The sequence below is a fragment of the Pan paniscus genome, chromosome 4, assembly GCF_029289425.2.
Source record: "Pan paniscus chromosome 4, NHGRI_mPanPan1-v2.0_pri, whole genome shotgun sequence".
Classification (NCBI taxonomy): Eukaryota; Metazoa; Chordata; class Mammalia; order Primates; family Hominidae; genus Pan; species Pan paniscus.
The window spans coordinates 6,611,330-6,619,334 of NC_073253.2; the positions used below are offsets into that span (position 1 = coordinate 6,611,330).

Below are 8,005 nucleotides of genomic sequence, written 5' to 3' on the forward strand. Positions count from 1 at the left end.
TCCAGAATAAAATGGCAAAGCTTCCACAGGAGAAATCTTTTTGCCCGTCGGCCTTTGCCCTCCCTCTATGTTATTCCTGCCTGGAATGCAAACGTGATGCCTGGAGGTGCAGCAGCCATCTTGTAATGTGAGGACAGAACCCACGCTGAGGATGGCAGAGCAGACAGGTGAGCCTGGGTCCTGGCTGATGCCTGTGAGGAGCTACTGCTGTCTGGGCAGACAGCTTAGCATTGCTGTTGCAGGAGAAAAATTAATTTCTATCTTTGTATCTCATTCTTAGCTGAACCTTTCCTAATTTGCAGCAAACCTACATGAAACAGTAAAGGACAATCACAGTTAAAATAAATACAACACATATGTATAAATATACGTTTATAATTATTTTTGGTGCATATTTAAATTAAGGGAGATAAGTTACATAAAATTATTTTCAAAATTGTAAGGTATGATGGACATTATTATCCTGTATAAGATGGCTCACTCCTAAAAAAACCTGGAAAACTTCAACGATAGTGGAAAAACAGAGACGTTTTTTAATCCATCATGAAAAATCCTAGCACAAGCCCAAGTGGAAATACTATTCCCCAACAGAAATGCAAAGGCAGAAAAGCCCCCTGAAAGAGGGATCCTAGCAGTCAGCCTTCCTCCTACTGAAAGAGGGATCCTAGCAGTCAGCCTTCCTCCTACATGACTGCCTTAATTGTTGGGCAGTAAATGGCTTTGTAGAATGTAACGTGGTCACAAAACCCCAAGGAGCCAACTGCAGAAGGAGAGGCAAGCAGACCCAGTGCCAAGCAGAAGAGGGCAGGGCCATGAAGGAAAACAAAGGGACATGTGACCGCCTGAGCACCAGAGAAGCCCCATCTACAACCGGTACTCAAGGGGCAGCCCCACCTCTCTGCTGCTTTGCTGATTCCTGATTCTGAGCAAAGGATGCTATAAATAAAGCTAGAAATAAATATTCCACCAGTGTATCCCTTGTTTTCCCAGCCTCTCTTCCAAATTTCCTCTTCATGCTCAGCTGCAGGGTGAAGCTGACCTCCTTCCTGCTCTCATGATCATAACGGCTCTGCTGTGAAGACCGCAGCTACGGGGATCTTGTGACCTCAATTGGTCCGTACCCACATGGAGGTAATGGCCAATCTGTCTCCTTTCTCTATATGTCTGAAAGAAAATAATAAACTGACCTGAGCTTGGGCTCATCTAAGCATGCTGTTCTGTGCCAGGGAGACTTCTCAGCGTCACCATCCTCATCCCCATCTTCATGGAACCAGGGCTAAAGGTCCGGCAGACATGTTAGAAGATGCAATGTGCAAAAAAAAGGAAAAAAAATTAGACAGTTGCTCTGGGAACCAAGGCTAGCAATCAAACAGTAAAATAAAGACAGGAATAACTGAAGTGACCCTTTATTGACTGATTGCTATTGATTGGCTGATCAATTACTTACCACATCCCCGGCACCACAGAGAGTAAACGTGTAAGCACATGCTTTCCTTCTATCAACACTGGGAGTTGTTCTCCCTACTCTAGAAGTGCCCCAGCTGAGAGAAGCCCCCAGGCCATACAGCAAGGAATAGGCCAAATTGGGCCCTAAACTGACGCCTGCCAGTTCTCCCTGCCCAGCCGGGACCACAGGGTGCAGCACAAGGTCTCCACCATCAGGCATCACTTTGAGCTGAAGACAGGTCAGGCCTCAGGAACCCAGCCAAACCAGGTAAGGCCTACGTGGGGAGCCCCCAAATCAGGGCGGGAAGCCCCCAGATCACGGTGGGAAGTGAAAGAGGGGCTGGTGATTCAGCACGCAGCACAGCCAATCACTGAGAGGTCCACTATCTGGCCATGGGCTGAACAAGGGGGTCCTGGGCCTGGGAGCTTGCTGGGAGCCACCTCCCAGGTCATTCATCTGGGCTGCCAGGGCCGGGCTGTGTCTGAGCTGAACACTTCAGTAAGCACCTGCTTAACACAATGGTGTCCAAATCCCCCAGGGCTGCAGCTCTCTACAGCGTGTGTGCCTTCTGTACCATCCCCCGCCTCATCCATCCTTGGGCTCTTATATTATTTTTCTGGGGATGCTGTAACAAATCATCACAAGCTGAGTGGCTAAAAAGAACAGAAATTTAGTCTCTTGTGGTTCTGGAGGGGAAAAGTCTGAAACTAAGGTGTCAGCAGAGCTGTGTTCTCTCGGAAGGCTCCACGGCAGGGTCCTCCTGGATTCTTGCAGCTTCCGGTGACCCTGGAGCTCCTTGGGGTGCCTTGGCTGGCAGGTGCATCAGTTTGATCAGCTGATCGGCCACTGCCTCACCTGGCATGCTCTCCTGTGTGTCTCTATTTTCTCTTATAAGAACACAAGTCATTAGACTTGGGGCTTACCGTAATCCAGTATGACATCGTTTTAACTTAACTGGCTACATCAGCAAAAACTTGAGTTCCAAATAAAGTCACAAAAGTGGGCGAAGGACATGAACAGACACTTCTCAAAAGAAGATATTTATGCAGCCAAAAAACACATGAAAAAATGCTCATCATCACTGGCCATCAAAGAAATGCAAATCAAAACCACAATGAGATACCATCTCACACCAGTTAAAATGGCAATCATTAAAAAGTCAAGAAACAACAGGTGCTGGAGAGGATGTGGAGAAACAGGAACACTTTTACACTGTTGGTGGGACTGTAAACTAGTTCAACCATTGTGGAAGTCAGTGTGGCGATTCCTCAGGGATCTAGAACTAGAAATACCATTTGACCCAGCCATCCCATTACTGGGTATATAGCCAAAGGACTATAAATCATGCTGCTATAAAGACACATGCACACGGATGTTTATTGCGGCATTATTCACAATAGCAAAGACTTGGAACCAACCCAAATGTCCAACCATGATAGACTGGATTAAGAAAATGTGGCACATATACACCATGGAATACTATGCAGCCATAAAAAATGATGAGTTCATGTCCTTTGTAGGCACATGGATGAAATTGGAAACCATCATTCTCAGTAAACTATCACAAGAACAAAAAACCAAACACCGCATATTCTCACTCATAGGTGGGAATTGAACAATGAGATCACATGGACACAGGAAGGGGAACATCACACTCTGGGGACTGTTGTGGGGTGGGGGGAGGGGGGAGGGATAGCACTGGGAGATATACCTAATGCTAAATGACGAGTTAGTGGGTGCAGCACACCAGCATGGCACATGTATACGTATGTAACTAACCTGCACAATGTGCACATGTACCCTAAAACTTAAAGTATAATAATAAATAAATAAATAAAAATAAAAATAAAAATAAATAAAGTCACATTCTGAGGTTTCAGGTGGACACGATTCACGATTTTGGGGGAAGAACCATTCAACCCAGTCCAGGCTCCCATGTGCAAACTTCCCCAATTGCCCTGCCTTATCCCTAAGTCCCTAAAAGACTGGATGACTACACACACACACACACACACACACACACACACACACACACACACAGAGATGCATGCACATGGAGCTTGTAAGTACATACATATGGATACACACATATGTGTGTATATATATTGTCATATTGAAATGAATTAGCTCTATTACTTAGAGGCTGCCTTCTAAACAGAACCGAGAATCTGGGACTGGAGCAGGAACCAAAACAGGGTTCCTTGAGGTCCCTGCTCCTAATGCAGCTCTTTGGCAGCTGGAAGAAATGGCATCTTCCATGCAGGGGTTACTGATCACCTTGGCACCTGCGTTCCCACTCACACTCTGCCTGAACAACCATCCCAATACATTCCACTGCTCGCCCCAACCAGCAATGAGTACAGCCCCAGTGATTTCAGGGTGTGACGTGCTCAGAGCTCCTGCAAGCTGAAGGTGAGACCAGCACACACAGCACGGCCCACCTAGTATCGCCCAGCATGAGGCAAGTCACCTTCCCCATCTCCCTCAGTACCCCCTGCCCTTCACCTCTAGCACATTCTGTCTGATGGAATGACCAAAGGCAGTCTGAGCAGCAGACGCCCCCTCCCAGCAAAATCCAGGCTGCAGTTGGCCTACTGCATGTGTGACCCTGGAGATGTCCCTTCCCTGTTCGGGACCCTGGCTCCCCTCTGTGAGTGGAATGGGTCTGGGGATAAACGAGGTACCATCCCTCAAACCTGCGCACAGTGCCCGATCCAGAGTCAGTGATCAACACCTCTTACTGTGGAACAGCGCCAGGGTCTCTCCACAGAGTTGGAGATGCTGGTCTTGGGCTCCCAAGGACAATGGCAGCTGGCACTGCCCTCTGCAGTGGCGCCATCGAAGCTGCTACATCTGCCTCTAGAGCCAAGCCCTGTGATGAGGCCAAGCCTCAAACGGCAAGATCATCGGGGCAACCGCAGGGACACTGTCTGGCAGACCTGGGCTTTGACAGGGCTCCAGAGAGGGATGGAGGAGCTGGGTCCCCAGCTGTGTCCACCCAGGTAAGGGAACACCCCCAGATGGGTCAGCTTGGGCACCTCAAACCACGTAGACTTCATGACTGTTTTGGAGGAATCTTTTTTTAAGTCTCAGCTTCAGCATTTGAGTACACATGGTGCGTGCAAGCCTTCCAGTATCAAAGTGGACAGAGCACAGGGCTGTGAGTCACAGGATGCTGCTGGACACCCGGCCCCTCCCTGACCAGCCACACACCCGTGGCCAGTCAGCCAGCCCCTGAAAGGCTGGGTTTATGTTGATACTAAAAAGTTGCTATTGCGTTTATTCAAAATAATAATGTTCTGCCTACAAAACACCTGGCTTAGCAATCAGCTTGGTGACGCAATCGCTATGCCATTCGGCCTGCTTGTAAGCAGGGTATTCATACTTCAGAGGGCTGTAGTCTCCAAGAACCAGTGAAAACAATGCCATCTGCATCTGTGCCAACACGGCAGTGTGGTGATGCTTCAGGTCTGTGTACGATAAATCACTGCAGCTAGACAGTCCTCAAATTAGAACTGGCCTCCTCTATCTTTCCAATGTGTTTAAAATTACACGGGCACGTGCATCCCAACTCTGTGTTTGCCGTGCACTTACCAAAAACAAACAGCCCAGTATGTGTGTGGCTTTGAAACTGTATGTGTATAAATGACAAGCTGGAGCTTGTGTCTGTGTCTTCCGCGGAGAACCTGTACTTACCAGCTCAGGAAGGGGGCACTGACCTCCACCTGGGAAATGAGGAAGTTCAAGTCTTCCTCTGGCAGAGCATCCTCAGGGGCTTCCTGCCACACTGCTGGGGACACAGAAATTCTCCCCATGCCTCCTGCCAGCAGCGACCTATGCACACACCTCTCCTGCCCCATGGCCTGGTGGTCCCGCACACTGCAGCCCGTCCTACCCTCAGAGGATCTGCACTCCCGCAGTTCTGCTGAAGCGCGTGTATGCCAGGGCCATCTGCAAAAATTCTGGCTTTCTCAGCTGTGTGACTCCCACTGCCACCCACAGTATTTCTTCCTTATCACCAAGTCATGTGATTTGTTTTCTTTTTGTGTCATTTAGTTATTTTTCTTCCAAAAACACAGAAGAGAATCTTTTGGTACAAAGAAGAAGACAAACACTGCTGCTGGTTTGTTAAACACCCAGACTTATTTGTGTTATAGAATTTGAGGCCAAATGCATATATCAGTTTGCTCATTCATTTGTTTAACAATTGATATGTACCCATTACGTCTCAGTCACTGTGATAAGTCCAGGGTATAGTAGTGGACGAGGCTGGTGTGGTCCAGATTCTTAAGGAGATGACAGTCTTGAAGGTCAGATACTTCCTCTGTAACTCTGAGAGCTACCTTTGATACTTATTGGATGTCAAAGGAGAGTTTGACAAACAGACCAGCACTGGTCTGAGGTGTCAGAGAAGGTGAGATAACAGAAATGACTTTTACACTGCAACCTGAAAGATGCGCACAGGTGAGCCAGGAAAGAGGTGAGTTATGTGGAGGTGTGGTGGACTGAGAGGATGAAATACGAGTATGACTGGAGTGAAAATAAATAAATAAAAGCAAGGAAATGGGGTATTTAGGAGACTTAGTGATGGCAATGATACCAGGGCAGGGGAAGAGGGAGGGACAGAAAGGAGGCAAAGATGATATGACCAGCTGAAAATTCATGCCACTTTCTGAGGCAGACACAGAGGGAGACTTGGGTAGGAAAGGTATCTGTGTAATTTTAGAGACACTGAGTTTGAGGTTCCTGGGGAATAGCAGAAGGGGAAAAAAAATGGAAGTTGGGTTACAGAAGTGTAGGACTCATTGAGGCTGGGCTATAAACCTGGAATCTCAGCACAGGATGGTAACCGGTGCCAGGGAATAGATGAGCTTGTCCAGGGAGAGGGTGGGTAAGGAAAGATGCCTCGAGGAACCCAAACCTGAACCTCTGCTGGAGCATGCTGTTTAGAAGTCAAGGAAAGAGAGGGCTCTCCGGAAGCTGTGCTGGTTGGAATGGGGTCTGGATTCAGCATTTTAATAAGCTCCTTGGTGGTTCTGCCACGAGTAGGCAGAAGGCTGCCTTGGAGAAACTCATTCAGATGGAGCTTGGACAAGGTCGACCCTCAGCTAATGTTGACTGAATAAACGTGTTTTGTAATTACGTATTTGTCCGTCTTTCTGTATCAATACATACAGATCTTCATTCCTTCATTCATGTTAGTCATAGCACAGTTATCCAGCAAATGGATAAAGCACGATTTATCTAAGCCATTATTAATGGACATTCAAGTTATTGCCTTTTTTCCTTTATAAACAATGTAAAAATTAACACCTGCCTATTCTTCTGCTGGGTTTTCTTATTTGTGAAAGAGCTCTGCATAGCAGTCATGAAGTTCCTTGTGATATGTATAATAACTATTACAACTGGGCTCAGTGGCTCACACTTCTAATCTCAGCACTTTGGGAGGCCAAGGAGGGAGGACCACTTGAGGCCAGGAGAGTGAGACTAGCCTGGGCAATATAGTGAAACCTGATCTTTACAAATGAAAATAAAAAACATTAGCTGGGCATGGTAGTGCACACCTATAGTCCCAGCTACTCAGGAGGCTGAGGTGGGAGGATCCCTTGAGCCCAGGAATTTAAGATTACAGTGAGCTATGATTGTGCCACTGCACTCCAACCTGGGCCAGAGTGAGACCCTGTCTCTATTCAAAAAAAAAAAAAAAAAAAAAAAGATCTTTCTTAGCTTTTTTGCCTTTTGAGTTTATGGTGTTTTTAGCCTTATGTTATTTATTTTTTTCTAACAGCTATACAGCCAAATGTATCGATCTTTTCCTTTGTAACTTCTTAGGTTTGTGATACATTTAAAAAGTTTAAGAAGTGGTACACCTGCCACCTAACATCACCTGAGTCTTGACAGAACCAAGGACTGTATATTGTCGAACTCCCTTGGGGCAATGGCACCTCTGTCACTTGGACAGATGGGTCACTTCTTTGCAGGTGAGTGGCAGGAAACACAGCAGGCTCACCTGGCTATACAGGGTAAACATGTGACCTCGTTTGTAGCCAGCACCTGTATTGTCACTGACTGTAGAAATATTTTAATGAGGCACTCATATATATTTGATAGGATTCAAAAAATGGAAATAAAAAAAGAACACAGAAAACTGATAAACTACTCAGGGACATTACTGACACTCCCCAAAGATGAGCGCTTCCCCTTGTAACTAACACCTGGTTATTTCAGGACTTGAGCACAATAGAGACAGATGGTATCACAATCCTAATCAAGTGTAACTCCAATAGCTCAACTTCCAGGAATTTACCCTAAATAACAATTGAACAAGTGGAAGATGTATGGTCAAAGATATTAACTTCATATTAGTGAAGAACTGGGAAGCACACAGGTACCCAATGGGAGCTGATAAACTAAGCCCAGGAGAGCCACAGAGTCTTGTGACGTGGCAGGCACAGGCCCAGCTCTCCCACTCGTTAGCTGGGTGACCTGAGCAGGCGCCTCAGGTCCCTCATCTGTAAACCTCACCGATTTACTGTGGGAATTGAGGCAATGCATGGA

General features: G+C 46.7%; 1 long non-coding RNA gene across 2 annotated transcripts in view; it reads right to left on the bottom strand.

Moving 5' to 3' along the window:
- LOC103784339 (uncharacterized) overlaps positions 1-4,852 on the bottom strand; it is a 269,859-nt gene extending 265,007 nt beyond the window's left edge. For both annotated transcript variants that reach the window (XR_010112169.1, XR_010112168.1), the window contains exon 1: positions 1,188-4,852. This is a non-coding gene — a long non-coding RNA (uncharacterized LOC103784339). The remainder of the gene's footprint in view (positions 1-1,187) is intronic.
- Positions 4,853-8,005: the final 3,153 nt, after the last annotated feature.